A 17,451-nucleotide genomic window follows, 5' to 3' on the forward strand; every position below is an offset into this window, starting at 1 on the left:
GTCTGTCACAATATGTGGATATTGCAAAGGGTTAATGTAATGTTACTACACTAGTCACTAGATGGTGCTATAGAGCAACCATATAAATATCACAAGCCTCCTTGGCTTCTGCTGGGTAGTTGTGAGATTGTTGAACTAATGGTATAGTTAATAGTATAGATGTGTAGTGTACTCTTTACTTAACTAATTCCTTTGTATATATTCGAATCCAATTCAGTGTAAAGTAATGAATTAACTTTGTTTATTAAACACAGCTTGCTGTTCTTTGTTAGCACTACCATCCTGAAAGAACAATAACGAAGAACACAACGCAGTCCTCTCAGGACTATAAATGGAACACATGTTCAAAATAAAACATGCAAGATGGTTAAGTGATTTATCCAACCAGTAAAAATTTAACATGTGTTTTTAAATATATGTCCTTGTCTAGTTCAAGCAAAGGGCAATGTGTTCTCGATATTAATCTCTCTTTCTGCGCTGTTATTGAAACCTTTCCAGCTTTCGCACAGTGCGACATAACTTTGCAACAATGTAATATGCTTGATTAATCCAAGTAGATTGTCCTCAGTCATTTCACAGAGTGGCAGGATAATCTCTGCACCTCTGCTGCCTCTTCAAAACTCTTCAGTTAGTCTGAAACAGGTGGTTATTTATAACACAAACTTTATCCAGTTAATCAATTAATAGGATTTGAACAAAAGAACTGTCGAGGCAAATTGTACTTCTGAGTGGGAGGTCAAGTATATAAAGAAGAGGCAAAGTGTGACAGTCGTAGACACACAACACATTGGGATTGTTACAGTCTGAATAAATCGACGCGGCATTATCTACAATTGAAGTCAAATACTAGACAAGGTAAAGTTGCATGAATGATATATATTTGCTGAAACTGCATGTTATTCGCCATACAAATCATATTATCAACAATTAAACCCATTATCTGCCTCTCTATGGAAGTAATAATTGTACTTGAACTCATTCCCTGCCTGCTATTTTCTCCTTTGTTCAGGTCAGTCTTACAAAAGAGCTTCTCCTCGCTAACAATCAGTTCTGGGAATAGATTCCACGAAAAAAGATTAACAGGGCAAAATTTAGTTTTAGCGACGCCCATAAATTGCTGGCGTAAATTGAAATTGGCAACGGGCAAATCTCTCTGCCAGCCGCTCACCCAAATTATTGAAATAAGACCCAGGGCTCGAAGCTTCAAACCCTTAATGAGGACTGAGTTCTGTGCGCACTGTTCAATAATGCACCCCAAATTGGTTCACATCCTGATTTTTAAATCCTGACCTGTTCCTTCCTTTGAAGGAGGGATGATCCCCTTTACATTTCCAGCAGTTTTCAAATCAGATCTTGCCTTTGTAATTTATTCCAACATTGCCAACTTCTTCTATGGTCCTAACAGCCAAGTTCAAGTGTGTGAGGCATTTATTTTTGTTAGTTATGTGGAGCTGCATCTTGTTGCTTCATATATCAAACAAAGTTTTCCTCCACAAGTACTAAACTTGGATAACATCCAGTTATGAATTTGATTTAGAAATCATGGGGATAAATATAGGCAGGTGATCAAAAACACTGCGGTATACGATAGCTCCAATCCGAATAGGACTTAAGGGATTGAGGGAGTGCGAAATGTAATCAGTCAAGGTTCAGTCATGCGAACTGTAATGTTAGACTGATATCAAGAAAGTTTTCATCTGAGCTAACTCAGCAAGAAAGCTCGGCAAAGTTCTCCTCTGGAAAGTTGTACCTGTCACAAACATTTCCCTCAGTTCGCAAAAAAAATAGTGAAATGATCACAATTAACACATGAAAGCAATACCACAGAAAAAGTCTGAGTTACAGATATTCACTCATTATTATCATTATTTAATTGTGGTCTCATACTAACTGCACAATTCTAAAATTAAAAACCCGCTATCAGTTTATATTAGGCAAACTTATAAAGCAAGTCAAATACGAGGATCCATTTCAAAGGCAGTTGACTATGAAAGTTAAAATATATAATTCTACGGTCACATGGATCATTTTTGGGGCCATTAATAAGAGCAGTAAGGTGCAGTTCTGAACTGCCAACTTGGAAAGAGATTTATACGTTGGAGGTAATTCAGAGAAAAAGAAGAAAGCTAGATTCCCCAAAATAAATTATGATGAAAGAATGGTTGAAATGAGCTTGGGATTATCAATGTTGGAGGGGAGGCAAGGTTCAGATCTTTTAAATGTTGAGAGGAAAGATAAACCAGTTATTCAGCACAAAACTAAAGCCATGTGTTCAAATTTAGGCAGGATGGAAATTAGATTTGTTTGCCTTGTGGCAGAATGCCGCTGAACCAACTGTGGAAAAGATTCTCAGAAATTGATTCTGTAATAACCCGCACAGGGCCAAGGGGTGGGTTAGATGAAAACTTATGGGCAGCACGGTAGCATTTTGGATAGCAGAATTGCTTCACAGCTCCAGAGTCCCAGGTTCGATTCCGGCTTGGGTCACGGTCTGTGCGGAGTCTGCACATCCTCCCCATGTGTGCGTGGGTTTCCTCCGGGTGCTCCGGTTTCCACAGTCCCACAGTCCAAAGATGTGCAGGTTAGGTGGATTGGCCATGATAAATGGCCCTTAGTGTCCAAAATTGCCCTTAGTGTTGGGTGGGGTTACTGGGTTATGGGGATAGGGTGGAGGTGTTGACCTTGGGTAGGGTGCTCTTTCCAGGAGTCGGTGCAGACTCGATGGGCCGAATGGCCTCCTTCTGCACTATAAATTCTATGATTCTATGATTATCTGCCCCGTGGTCCATGCGGATTTCAAGCTTCAAAAGTTGACCAGTAAGGCACCAACCAGAACAGGAACCCAGTAGGGATCTAAGGGCAGAACAGGAACCCAGTAGGGATCACGGTAGCACAGTGGTTAGCACTGTTGCTTCACAGCGCCAGGGTCCCACGTCCGTTTCCCGGCTTGGATCACTGTCTGTGCAGAGTCTGGATGTTCTCCCTGTATCCGCGTGGGTTTCCTCCGGGTGATCCGGTTTCCTCCCGCAAGTCCCGAAAGACACGTTGTTAGGTAATTTGGACATTCTGAATTCTCCCTCCGAGTACCCAAACAGGAGCTGTGGCGACTGGGGGCTTTTCACAGTAACTTTGTTTCCGTGTTAATGTAAGCCTACTTGTGACAACAATGATCATTATTATTATTATTACTGGACAGTGTAAGTAGCGTGTGTAAATAAAACTACGTGTCTTTATTTTTACTCGGTGTGGACTCCCCGTGTCCTTATTAAAGATTCTTTCAAAAATAACTGGTTTAATATTTGGTGAAGTCGATAATGGTACGCTTGGACAGAGAAACCACAATACTCCATGGGAGCCAAATATTGCTGTGCCTCTGGGGACAATGGTGATGGCGGTGGAGTGGCTGGGAGAGGCAGGGGAAGAATGGAGCTTCACTGGAGGGAGGATGGTCAATGTTGAATAGTAGAGGTGGGATTGGAGAGAAATTCTGGGTATTTATTTAATTACCATCAGGCAACAGGGATTTTTGATTCAAAACACCTTTTCAGGAGATTAGATCACTCTGTCGGGTGTCCATATTTTTAAAACTTTATTGGCGTGCAAAGCAAGAATTCCTTTTTCTAGCACCTTGCATCTCTTCAGGGCTTCCCAAAATTTTCACAACCAATAAAATTACTTCTGAAGTGCAGTCACCATTATTTTATGGGCAATTGCAGCAGCCAATTTGCGAAGAATAAGACCAGTAACGTAAATAAAGAGGGAAGGATATCTTGGGGCGCCATGTGCATTGGGGAGAGGCTTCCCTTGTCTGTGAGTGGAGATTCTGTGGATGGGGTGGTGCGATGCGGGGGTGGCCATGGGGTGACCCTTTTCCTTATTTTTCTAATGTTTAGATTGGGGCTCCCATTCAGTGCCCACCCCGCTAGCACGATGTCAGAGGACCCACCTCTCGGATTTCTTTTGATCAAGTGTCAAATTAAGGATCACCGGTACAGTTTGGAAGGATCTGTTCCTGTGCTGTATTGTTCTTTGTTCTTTATGTGATGGGAAAATGCGGCAGTGGAGCCAGCAAGCTGCACAACAATTTTCCCACTTGAGTTGATGCTTGGTCAAAAGATCAGAAAATTCCTCCCAACACCTCCAACAATGTAGAGTTTCCTTCTTAGTGTCCCTACCTTTGTGACTGAAATAAGGGCCTGAGAGTGTAGGTCGAGGGCCTGGAGAATAGGTTGCGGCTGCATAACGTTAGGATCGTGGGGCTGCCCCAGGGGGCGGCGGGCCCGAGGCCGATGGAGTATTTTTCGATGATGTTCGCGAAGCTGCCGGGGAAGGAGGAGAACATCCTGCCTTTTGAATTGGATAGGCCCACCGGTATCTCCAGCCGCAACCACGGGTGGACGAGCCACCAGGCACAGTGAGAGTCTGTTTTCACAGCTGTCGGAGAAAGGGGAAAGGTCTTGGGATGGGTCAAGCAGAATCGAGAGGTGAGGTGGAAAGGCAGCAGTATTCAAATATACCAGGATGTCATGGTGGAGCTGCAAGAAGGCGTGCGGCCTTTAACAGGTCAAAGTCAGTGCTTTATAAGAGTGGAGTGCATTTTCGAGTGGTCTACCTGGCGAGTTTGAGGGTCACGCATAATTCCTGGGATCATTTGTTTGAGACAATGGAGAAGGCGGAGACATTCAGGACAGCCGAAGGACTTGGACTGAGCTGAGATTGGAACAGGAGGTTTGTTGCTGTGGTTGGGATGTGTTGGTTGAGGGGCATTGTGGTAGCAGGATTTGATTTTCTTTTGTTTAATTTTTTTAATGCCATTGATGCGACCATCAATTCATTCAGAAACACGAGTGAAGTAATCTGTGGCTTTAATTGACTTACAACTGAGCCTGCCTGTGACTAAATGAACTGAAGGCAGGCTCGCAAGACCGTAGCACTTTATACTTCCTGCTGGGGTTGGAGCCAAGGGCGGAGCCCTGTACATGCCCCTCATCTCCCCTTGTGGGCAGAGCCGTGCAACGGCTCACAGATCGAGCCCAGAGGGGCACAGTAAGATACAGTGTGGATTTATAGGTTATACATTCACCACAGCTCTATATTGTCTTTGTACAAAGTTATGGTTAAATTGAAATTATTCTCTCTTCTTGAGTTTGAATGGGTTGGTGAGGACATACAGATGCGGGGAGGGAAGGGGAGGAGCAGTTTCCGGATGGAGTAGGGTCAGGGGAGTTTTGATACTTGAGGCGGATGGTTTGGGCGTGGGGGGGGGGGGGGGGTTTCTTTGCTCCTTTGTTGTTCACTTGGCGGGGGTGCTATCACTGTAGCAAACGGCAGTTGGCAAGGGAACGGCAGTGAGGTGGGGGAGGGGCTGTGGCCTGCTGAACCTGTTTAGTCAAGATTCGGTGGGCCTAGGAGGTGTGAATAGTGGGGGTGGTGAAGGGGGGGGGGGATAATGGAGAGAGGTGCTGTTTCCAGAAAGTTGCTGGAGTGTTTCTGGGATGGGGGTGGGGAAGGGTGGCTGGGGGTTGCTCTTTGTCCCATCTGTTGGGTGGGGCTGGGTGACATCTTGAGTGGGCCATAGGTTTAGGAGTGGGGGGATGGTAGCATCCCTCATGGTGGAAATGGCTGAGTTGAGGGTGGGCAGGGGGAGGGGGGGATGCAATACTGATTAACAATAGAGAAGGTGGCGGCAGGTTAGTGGGGTAGATATGTAATCGTTACGGGACATTGGAGGGTAGGTCGGTGGTCTTGGCTAACGTATATGCTCCTAATTGAGGTGATGTAGCCTGCGGATGCTGGAGGATATTCAGGTATTTAGGGCTGCAGATAGCTCGGGATTGGGCCTCAATCACATGTACAGCAAAGGCTCAAGAAGGTAGCTCCCCACCACCACCTTTACCAGAGCAAATAGGAATGGGTAATAAATACGGGCCTAGCCAGGGTGCTTACGTTTGTTTTAACTTCTTTTACAGGATGTGGGCATCACTGGTTAGGCCAGCATTTACTGCAGCATAATGGTTAGCATTGTTGCTTCACAGGTTTCCAGGTTCAATTCCCAGCTCTGGGGCGAAATTCTCTGCAGACCGTCGTAACGCTGATTTCCGGCGAGCATAATTGGTGTGGATGACTCCGGCGTGGGGGCCTTCTTTTAGACGGCTATTCTCCGTTCCCGGAGGGGCCAGCAGCGGACTGACGCGATACGCGTCAGTTTCACTCGCTGCGGAAGTGGCGAGACCCGGCGTTTTGGGGGGGGAGGAGAGAGAGACAGACCGGCATTTGGGGGGAGGAGGAGAGAGACAGACCGGCATTTGGGGGGAGGAGGAGAGAGACAGACCGGCATTTAGGGGGAGGAGGAGAGAGACTGACCGGCATTTGGGGGGGGGGGAGGAGGAGAGAGACAGACCGGCATTTGGGGGGAGGAGGAGAGAGACAGACCGGCATTTGGGGGGAGGAGGAGAGAGACTGACCGGCATTTGGGGGGGGGGGGGAGGAGGAGAGAGACAGACCGGCATTTGGGGGGGGGGGAGGAGAGAGACAGACCGGCATTTGGGGGGAAGAGGAGAGAGACTGACCAGCATTTGGGGGGGGGGAGGAGGAGAGAGACAGACCGGCATTTGGGGGGGGGGAGGAGAGAGACAGACCGGCATTTGGGGGGGGGGAGGAGAGAGACAGACCGGCATTTGGGGGGGGGGAGGAGGAGAGAGACAGACCGGCATTTGGGGGGGGGGAGGAGGAGAGAGACAGACCGGCATTTGGGGGGGGGGGGGGGGGGGGGGGGGGGGAGGAGGAGAGAGACAGACCCAGCGTTGGGGGGTTTGTTTGCGGCGTTGAGTTGAGAGGAGAGGGGGGGGGGTTTGCGGCGTTGAGTTGAGAGGGGGGGGCGGCGTTGGAGGGGGTTAGGGGTGGTGGGGAGGGGGGTAGGGGTGGTGAGGGGGGTGTTGGGGTAGGGGCAGCGGCGTGCAGAGGAGGGGGGCGACGCACCGTCGCCCCCCCTCTGCACACAGCTGCCCCTACCCCAACCCCCTCCCCTCACCACCCCTACCCCCCTCCCCACCACCCCTACCCCCCTCCAACGCCGCCCCCCCCCTCTCAACGCCGCACCGCCCCCCCCCCCACTAACGCCGCACCCCCCCTCCACTAACGGAGGAAGGAAGGGGGGAGGAGGAAGGAAGGGGGGGGGAGGAAGGAAGGGGGGGAGGAGGAGAGAGGGGGGGGTGTGTGGGTACCGGCCTTCAGAGGGAGGGGGGGAGTGTGGGTACCGGCCTTCAGAGGGAGGAGGGGGCGGTGTGGGTACCGGCCTTCAGAGGGAGGGGGGGGTGTGGGTACCGGCGTTGCGAGGGGGGGTTGCGGCATTGAGAGGGTGGGGGGTTGCGGCGTTGAGGGTGGGGGGTTGCGGCGTTGCGAGAGATGGGGGGGCGGCGTTGGAGGGGGATAGGGGTGGTGGGGAGGGGGGTAGGGGTGGTGGGGAGGGTAGGGGCGTTGGAGGGAGTTAGGGGTGGTGAGGGGGGGTGGTTGGGGTAGGGGGCAGCGGCGTACAGAGGGGGGGGCGACGGTGCGTTGGCCCCGGGCATCCGTCGGCCCCCCTCTCTGTACGCCGCTGCCCCCAAACCCCTACCCCCTCCAACGCCCCTACCCCCTCCAACGCCCCTACCCCCCTCCCCACCACCCCTACCCCCCTCCGCACCACCCCTACCCCCCTCCCCACCACCCCTACCCCCCTCCGCACCACCCCTACCCCCCTCCCCACCACCCCTACCCCCCCCAATGCTGCAACCCCCCCCCAATGCCGCAACCCCCCCCCAATGCCGCAACCCCACCCCCCAACTGCCGCAACCCCACCCCCCCACAATGCCGCAACCCCCCCCCCCCCCAATGCCGCAACCCACCCCAATGCCGCAACCCCCCCCCCCAATTGCCCTCGGACACTGAACGGCGTCAACCATCATCAATGGTTGACGCCGTTTTAAAGCTACTCTGTTTTTCGCCGACGTGACCCATGGCCACGTCGGCGGGACTTCGGCCCATCTGGGCCGGAGATTTGTTGAACCAAAAATATAATGAAATTCCGCTGGCGCCAGCTGTTTTCAGAGGCTGCCGGCGGGATTTGCACAACGCCGGTTTTTGGCCGGTCAGAGAATAAAAAACCCTGCGGGAGCGGGATTAACGCCGCTGCCGGCCGATTCTCCGACCCTGCGTGGGGTCGGAGAATTTCGCCCCAGGTCACTGTCTGGGCAGAGTCTGCACTTTCTCCCTGTGTCTGCGTGGGTTTCCTCCGGGCGCTCCGATTTCCTCCCACAAGTCCCGAAAGACATGCTGTTAGGTGAATTGAACATTCTGAATTCTCCCTCTGTGTACCCGAACAGGCACCGGAATGTGGCGACTAGGGGCTTTTCACAGTAACTTCATTGCAGTGTTAATGTGAGCCTACTTGTGACAATAAAGATTATTATTATTATTATCATTATTTGCCCTTCCCTAGTTGCCCTTCAGAAGGTGCTGGTGAGTTGCCTTCTTGAACCGCTGCAATCCTTGAGGTGTAGGTACACCCACTGTGTGATTAGGGAGGGAGTTCCAGGATGTTGCCCCAGTGACAGTGAAGGAACAGCAATATATTTCCAAGTCAGGGTGGTGAGTGACTTGGAGGGGAACTTCCAGGTGTTGGGGATCCCAGGTATCAGCTGTTACATCCATTGAATACCTTTTCTAAATTTACTTTTATTAATCCAAAAAATTCACCAAATATACAAATTGTTCACACACACAGCAATGTAATCACTAGACTAACAGTAGTCCCATGACTGTTAATAACATATTATAATGTCATTTCTGGGAACATTATCCCTTAAATATGTTTTGGTTGTTCCATATTCCAAGACATGACATTTTTATTTACTCTCATCATAGGTCTGACTCATGCCTTGTCTAAATTCAGCCAACCTGACCCCAAATAAATGTATCTCTCTAAAGGTTAGAAACAGCAGGACAGAAGACAAGATGAATTAAATATTGGTTAAGTGACACCAATGTTGTTTGTTAAAAGGCTGTAGGTTGCAAGAAGAATATATCAGAGAAAACGTGGGTGTGGAGGTCATGGAAGAGATTTAATAAAAGACATTCATGATTTCAACATAGTGAGGTTGGCGATCGAAGGGAGAACCAAACAAATTATATATTTGGAACTTAGGATAGTTCGGATGAGCAATGGGCAATCATAGAATCATAGAATTTACAATGCAGAAGGAGGCCATTCAGCCCATCAAGTCTGCACCGGCCCTTGGAAAGAGCACCCTACTTAAGCCCACACCTCCACCCTCTCCCTGTAACCCTACCTAAACTATTTGGACACTAAGGACAATTTAGAATGGCCAATCCACCTAACCTGCACATCTTTGGACTGTGGGAGGAAACCGGAGCACCCGGAGGAAACCCACGCAGACATGGGGAGAACGTGCAGGCTACCACATTGACCCAAGCTGAGAATCGAACCTGAGACCCTGGAGCTGTAAAGCAACTGTGATAACCACTATGCAATATGGCACTGATAAAGCAGAAAATGATATGAAAGGTTGTCACAAAGAGAGAGGGTTTGAGATTAGAGGTGGGACAGGAATCATCTTTCACGTAACTTTTATATCCTGGAGTGTGAATATGTGTGAGTAATTAAGAGGAGAATGACTGAATATTCTAGTGTTGAGTTACATTTGGGTTTCAAGTAGTACTTACACAGAACTGAGGGATCCAATCTCTGAAAACAATAAAGGAGTCAATTAAAATTTTGTATGGGATCTGTTGGGCATTAGCCTGCGCTATTCCTGATCAGTGCTTACAGGATCCCTGCTCTGGTGACTGTAAGTGGGGTCCACTGTCATCCATCTGAAGAGCAATATACCTTTATCTCTCTCAACATTCTATTTCTCTGCTCCGGGAAGCAGCATGATCCATTGATGACATTTGCTTTGTAAGGGGTGGGAAGAGGTTCCATCCCATGTAAAGATATTCCAGGAACATACTAAAACTAAAATTCCCAACATGAATTGCATGTCATGGAGTAGGATTAAATATCCAAGAGCATGCGGTAGGTATCTGTAGAATGTTTAGGTCCATTGGTCCCAACCTATGCAACTTCTCAGATGGCACCATGATGCAAAATGAAGACAGACATTTCAAAATTGATATAGGTGCAGTTCAAAAATTAGCAATCAATAATTGGTTTTAGCAGTGACGCAGATGGGAGTCTGCAATTTGCCACGAATACTTGTGACTTCATTGTTCATTGCTCTCAATCATACATAGCTCGACCCACTTCACTAGCTCTAATTCGTCACAATGCTTGTCCGCCATCCATTTCTGGATGACCAAATATTACCTCCAACCGAATAGCAGCAAGACTGAAGCCCTCATCTTCAGTTCCCCAGCACCAACTCCATTTTCCCTAATCCCAACTCCGTTCTCTATCCCAGCCTGCTGTCTGAGAATAAACCAGACTGTTTGTAACCTCAGTGTTGGATATGATCCCGAGATGAGCTTCTGATCGAAAATCTGCTCCGCCACCAACACTGTATAATTTTCATAGAATTTCGTAGCATTTACAGTGCAGAAGGAGGCCATTTGGCCCATCGCGTCTGCACTGGCTCTTGGAAAGAGCACCCTTCCCAAGCCCACACCTCCACCCTATCCCCATAACCCAGTAACTCCACCCAACACTAAGGGCAATTTTGGACACTAAGGGCAATTTAGCAGGGCCAATCCACCTAACGTGCACATCTTTGGACTGTGGGAGGAAACCGGAGCACCCGGAGGAAACCCATGCAGACACGGGGAGAACGTGCAGACTCCACACAGACAGTGACCCAAGCCAGGAATCGAACTTGGGACCCTGGCGCTGTGAAACAATTGTGCTAACCACTATGCTACCGTGCTGCCCTTTGGAACTTCACTTCCATAACATTGCTCTACCCTGCCCCGGTATCAGCTCCTCTACTGCTGAATCCGCCCCTCAATTCCTATTAACTCCAGATTTGACTATTCCAGTGTCAAGCCTGACCAGCCTCACACTCTACCCTCCATAAACTCATTCAAAGCCTTGCTGCTTTATCCTAAGTCGCATCAGGCCTGGTTCTTGCATCATTCCTTATTTGTTCACCTGTATCATCTCCCAGGATGGGATCACCTCAATTTGAAAATGCTCATCCCTCCACGGTCTCATCCTTCCCTATCTCTGCAATCTCCTCCAGCTCCATAAACCTTTGTGACCTCTGCACTCCTCTAATCCTAACCTCTCGTGCATCTTCAATATCAGTGTTCAATAAGGCAGCACGGTAGCATGGTGGTTAGCATAAATGCTTCACAGCTCCAGGGTCCCAGGTTTGATTCCCGGCTGGGTCACTGTCTGTGCGGAGTCTGCACGTCCTCCCCGTGTGTGCGTGGGTTTCCTCAGGGTGCTCCGGTTTCCTCCCACAGTCCAAAGATGTGCGGGTTAGGTGGATTGGCCATGCTAAATTGTCCCTAGTGTCCTAAAAAGTAAGGTTAAGGGGGGGGTTGTTCGGTTACGGGTATAGGGTGGATACGTGGGTTTGAGTAGGGTGATCATTGCTCGGCACAACATCGAGGGCCGAAGGGCCTGTTCTGTGCTGTACTGTTCTATGTTCTATGTTCTATGTTCTAACTGCCTGGACCTTATAATTTGGAATTCCTCCCCTAAAACTAGATCCCTCTCCACCTTGATCTCTCTACCCCTTTAGGGGACTTCTTATAGCCCACCTTTTTGACCAGTTTTTGACCACCTCCCCATAACTCCTTAGGCGGTTCACTGTCAATATTTGTTTGATAACATGCATGTGAAGTCCCTCAGAATATGTTACTCTGTTGTTACAGTAGTATAGAATTGCATTTATGCAAGGATCACAGTAGTAACAGGAATAAAAAGGTTATATATAACTTGAATTTACACTGAACCCCATCTAGACATTGATGCATTTAGTTTTCAATTCTATTATTTGCCTATGGCTCTTTTCCATGCCCTATCACTAACCTGCATTGCATAAGGCAATGCCGCTTACTGGGCATTTCATTAGCTAAGATGTGAAGTGTTGTTGTGTTTTTACGATAATCAGCTTCACGCTTTTTTTCTGTTAGCTGCTTAAAAATAAAGGTTTGAATGTTTATATCTCACTGAGGGCTCTCAGCTTTCTTTTCAGAACTCATTAAAAAACTGTTACACATCAGATTTAGTCAGCATTGTGCCTTTTTGAAAGCTGTAAAAAAAAAAGGTTCAGCCCGTATTTTTCACTAAACGCCATTAATGAGCTGACCTGATTGGCACAGTGGAAAAATAGATTAAAAGAAAGAAATGCTTGCATTTATCTGGCATCTTTCACAGCCTCCGCAAGTCTCAAATAATTTCACAGCTAATCAAGTACTTTTGAAGTGTTGGCACTGCTGTAATGCAGGCAGCAATTGGCCACAGGGGAGAAAGCCTGTTTCTGAGCCTCCCCACCATGGAATTAATCTGGGTGGCAATAAGATTATGGTGGGGTTGGCACCTGTCACTCCCCAACCAATTAAAGCCCCCCCCACCCCCGCCCGCTACAAAGCCACCAAACCCTTCAGGGATGTTGGCGGCATTGTGAAATCTCAATGGCTAATTATTCAGAAACTTCAGCCTAATGTCCTGGAGACCAGAATGAAAATTGGAATTTGAGTTTAAATTCAAGTAACAATCAGGAATGTACAGCTTGCCTCAGGAATGGCGACCATGAAATAATTGTTGTAAAAAAAATCATCTGGCTCATTAACGAGGAAATCTGTCACCTTTGATCATTGAGGGTGGCAGAACAGATGGGGAGAACAGTTAAGAAAGTATATTGTATTCTGGGCTTTATTAACACGAGCTTTCGGAGCGCAGCTCCTTCCTCAGGTGAATGGCGAGGTATGTTCCAGAAACATTTATATAGACAAAGTCAGAGATGCTGGACAATGCTTGGAATGCAGGCATTTGCAGGTAATCAAATCATTACAGATCCAGGGAGAGGGATAATTCTGTTGCATTCTTGGACACACTCATCTCCATCAAGGACGGTCACCTTAGCACTTCGCTTTACCGCAAGCCCACAGACAACCTCACGATGCTCCACTTCTCCAGCTTTCACCCGAAACACATTAAAGAAGCCATCCCCTATGGATCTGCTCAGACGAGGAGGAGCATAACAGACACCTACAGATGCTGAAAGATGCTCTCGTACGACTCATCGATCGACAGTTCCTACGTGCCGCAGCAAAAAACCGCACCGACCTCCTCAGAAGACACACACGGGACACCACTGACAGAGTACCCTTCGTCGTCCAGTACTTTCCTGGGGCGGAGAAACTACGTCATCTTCTTCACAGCCTTCAACACATCATCAATGAAGATGAACATCTTGCCAAGGTCATCCTCACACCCCCACTACTGGCCTTCAAACAACCGCGCAACCTCAAACAAACCATTGTTTGCAGCAAATTACCCAGCCTCCAGAACAGTGACCACGACACCACACAACCCTGCCAGGGCAATCTCTGTAAGACATGCCAGGTCATCGACTCGGATACCACCATTACACGTGGTAACACCACCCACCAGGTACGCGGCACATACTCGTGCGACTCAACCAATGTAATCTACCTCATACGCTGCAGGAAAGGATGTCCCGAAGCGTGGTACATTGGCGAGACCATGCAGACACTGCGACAACGAATGAACGGACAGCGTGCAACAATCACCAGGCAGGAATGTTCCCTTCCAGTCGGGGAACACTTCAGCAGTCAAGGGCATTCAGCCTCTGATCTCCGGGTAAGCGTTCTCCAAGGTGGTCTTCAGGACACGCGACAACGCAGAATTGCCAAGCAAAAACTTATAGCCAAGTTCCGCACGCATGAGTGCGGCCTCAACAGGGATCTTGGATTCATGTCGCATTACATCCACCCCCCACCATCTGGCCTGGACTTGCAAAATCCTACCAACTGTTTGGGCTTGAGACAATTTACACCTCTTTAACCTGTGATTATCCCTCTCCCTGGATCTGTAATGATTTGATTACCTGCAAATGCCTGCATTCCAAGCATTGTCCAGCATCTCTGACTTTGTCTATATAATGTTTCTGGAACATACCTCGCCATTCACCTGAGGAAGGAGCTGCGCTCCGAAAGCTCGTGTTTGAATCAAACCTGTTGGACTTTAACCTGGTGTTGTAAGACTTCTTACTGTGCTCACCCCAGTCCAACGCCGGCATCTCCACATCAGGGCTTTATTAACAAAGGCTTAGAGTACAAGAGCAAGGATGTTATACCAGCTGAACTTACACAAGACCACAGCTGGATTATTATATGCAGTTCTGAGTGTCACACAGAACATAGAACATAGAGTGCGGAAGGAGGCCATTCGGCCCATCGAGTCTGCACCGACCCACTTAAGCCCTCACTTCCACCCTAGCCCCGTAACCCAATAACCCCTCCTAACCTTTTCTTTGGACACTAAGAGCAATTTAGCATGGCCAATCCACCTAACCTGCACGTCTTTGGACTGTGGGAGGAAACCGGAGCACCCGGAGGAAACCCTCGCAGACACGGGGAGAACGTGCAGACTCCGCACAGACAGTAACCCAAGCCGGGTAATGAACCTGGGACCCTATAGGAATTAATTAATAATCTTTATTGTCACAAGTAGGCTTACATGAACCCTGCAATGGCGTTACTGTGAAAAGTTCCTTGTCGCCACATTCCGGCGCCTGTTCGGGTACACAGAGAGAGAATTCAGAATGTCCAATTCACCTAACAGCATGTCTTTCAGGACTTGCGAGAGGAAACCAGAGCACCCGGAGGAAACCCATGCACACACAGGGAGAACATGCAGACTGCGCACAGTCAGTGACCCAAGCCAGGAATCGAACCTGGGACCCTGGCGCTGCGAAGCAGCAGTGCTAACCACTGTGCTACTGTGCTGCCCACACGGATGTGAACGTATTAGTGAGAGTTCAGAAGAGGCTTAGAGAAATAATCCCAGGAATGAAAAACTTTAACTTTGGTTATGAGGACAGGTTGGAGAAGCTGGGACTGTTCTCCTTGAAGAGAAGAAGGTTGAGATGAGATTTGAAAAATGTGTTCAAAGTCATCACTGGATGGACAGCATAGATAGAGATAAATGAGAGGGCACTGATTGAAGCTGATTTTCAAAAGAAGCAAATGTGATGTGAGCAAAGGTTTTTTCACAGATCGAGTGGTTGGGGTCTGGAATGCACGGCCTGGAACTCTGGTGGAGGCAGGTTCAATCGAAGCATTCAAGAGGGCGTTGGATAATTACTTGGATAGAAATAATGTTAAAGTATGCGAGAAAAGTCAAGGGAATGACACTAAGTCATAATGCTGGTCTGGAGAGCCGGTGCAGTCCACGATGGGCCAAATGGCCTCTTTCTCCACCGCAACAATTCTGTGATTCTGTGATTTATCTGATCTGTTCAAGCAGGTCAGCAGCACGGTTCGATTCCCGTACCAGCCTCCCCGGACAGGCGCCGGAATGTGGCGACTAAGGGCTTTTCACAGTAACTTCATTGAAGCCTACTCGTGACAATAAGCGATTTTCATTTCATTTCATTTCATGTGACACCAGACCCACATTAATGTGGCTGAGCCTTAACTTTCCTCTGAAACTGTGTGGCAAGCCACTTGGGTCAAGGGCAATTAGGGATGGACACCAAATGTTGCCCATCCCCATTTCCCATGAAAGAATAAGCAAAAGTCAGAAGGAGGAGAATTACTTATTTTTGTGGATCACCCACAACATTGTTTAAACCCTCACTTGATAGTAGAATTTTCAAAACAATGGTCGAGAAAAGTTACAGAAAGGAATATGAGCAACTTATTATACTCACAATCCAGTGAGCAGATTGAGCCATCTCAGGTTAATATAGTTTGCTGTTATCACACATTCAGCATTGAAAATATTTTTCACAGCACCACCTCTAGAAATAACAGGTACTGCGAGTACTTATAATGCATATTCCATCCCCAAATGCCAAAACAGGGACAGAGGGCAGTGGATAACTGTACCACAGAATACATACACATTTCACTCCCCATTTCAAAGTCACAGAATATATCCTGATCTCGATATTGGCATAGTTTAATATTTAAATTTTTTTTAAATGCATTTTTATTGAAGTTTTCAAGTTTTTGTAATTATCACATTAAAACAAAAGAAAATGAGAAAAAAGGTCATAGTCATCAATGCGAAACAGGTACAGCACATAACAGGAATTGTAGCAAACAGAGGAACAAATAAGATGATTTGGGGACAATATCCCGAACTTGTTCCCTCCACAGATACAAGATCCACCTGCACCAAGCAGGATACAGTCAACAGCAGAGTTACATCATACACGACAGCACAGTGGTTAGCACTGTTGCTTCACAGTACCAGGGTCCCAGGTTCGATTCCCGGCTGGGTCACTGACTGTGCAGAGTCTGCACTTTTTACCCGTGTCTGCGTGGGTTTCCTCCGGGTGCTCCGGTTTCCTCCCACAAGTCCTGAAATATGTGCTGTTCGGTAATTTAGACGTTCTGAATTCTCCCTCCGTGTACCCGAATAGCAGCTGGAATAGGGCGACTAGGGGCTTTTCACAGTAACTTCATTGAAGTATTAATGTAAGCCTACATGTGACAATAAAGATTATTAATTAACCATAAATTTAAAAAAACGTAACAGAGGAATAGAAACCCCCTGAGAACCCCAGAGCTAAGGAGGAATTACGCTGACACCCACAACGCAATCAAACTCCTTTCCAGGCCCAGAACAGGGCAGACACCCATCATACAACCACAAGACTACAAGGAGAGGACTGGGTACCACAAGGTCAAGGAAATCTCAGACCTCAGACCACAAACCTCAAACCCAGGGTGACACATAGATCATTTTAAAAAGCGCAAAAAGTAAGGAACACGCGGCAACGTGTACAGACCGCAACTACCAAACCCCACCCAACAGGTTCCAGTTCCAAGAGAGTAACAGGCTGATGGACCACAAAGCAACGACACATCCCCTCGGGGACAACAAAACAGCCATGGGGCCCGAGGGTAAGAAGGATATTTTCAGATCCCAGCCGGAAAGGGGTACTCCGTCCCGGAGAGGAGGGGACCATCAGGGCACCACCCAAAAGTGTGTGTGTGGGGGGTGGGGGGTGGGGGGGGGTGTATGTCACCCTGGGATGGAGGGCTCTCAAGGATTCCAATGATTGAAACACAAGACACCGTTACTTTCAACATGCTGTCTCACCAGAGCTCAGGCAGTCAACAACCGCCAACATCTCATTATGATGTCTGGAACAGGACAATACAGGACCAGTAGTCGGAAGGCCACAGCTATCCATGCCTTGAAGGAAGTCTTACAACACCAGGTTTAAGTCCAACAGGTTTGTTTGGAATCAC

At 48.0% G+C, this 17,451-nt stretch overlaps 1 protein-coding gene across 3 annotated transcripts in view; it reads left to right on the forward strand.

Moving 5' to 3' along the window:
- The first annotated feature begins 630 nt into the window (after positions 1–630).
- The window catches only part of LOC119951456 (beta-arrestin-1-like), a 117,831-nt gene continuing 101,010 nt past the window's right edge, over positions 631–17,451 (forward strand). For all 3 annotated transcript variants that reach the window (XR_005457633.1, XM_038774662.1, XM_038774661.1), the window contains exon 1: positions 631–855. The gene's annotated coding sequence lies outside the window, so the exon portion shown is untranslated. The remainder of the gene's footprint in view (positions 856–17,451) is intronic.

This window comes from Scyliorhinus canicula, chromosome 17, assembly GCF_902713615.1.
Source record: "Scyliorhinus canicula chromosome 17, sScyCan1.1, whole genome shotgun sequence".
Taxonomy (NCBI): Eukaryota; Metazoa; Chordata; class Chondrichthyes; order Carcharhiniformes; family Scyliorhinidae; genus Scyliorhinus; species Scyliorhinus canicula.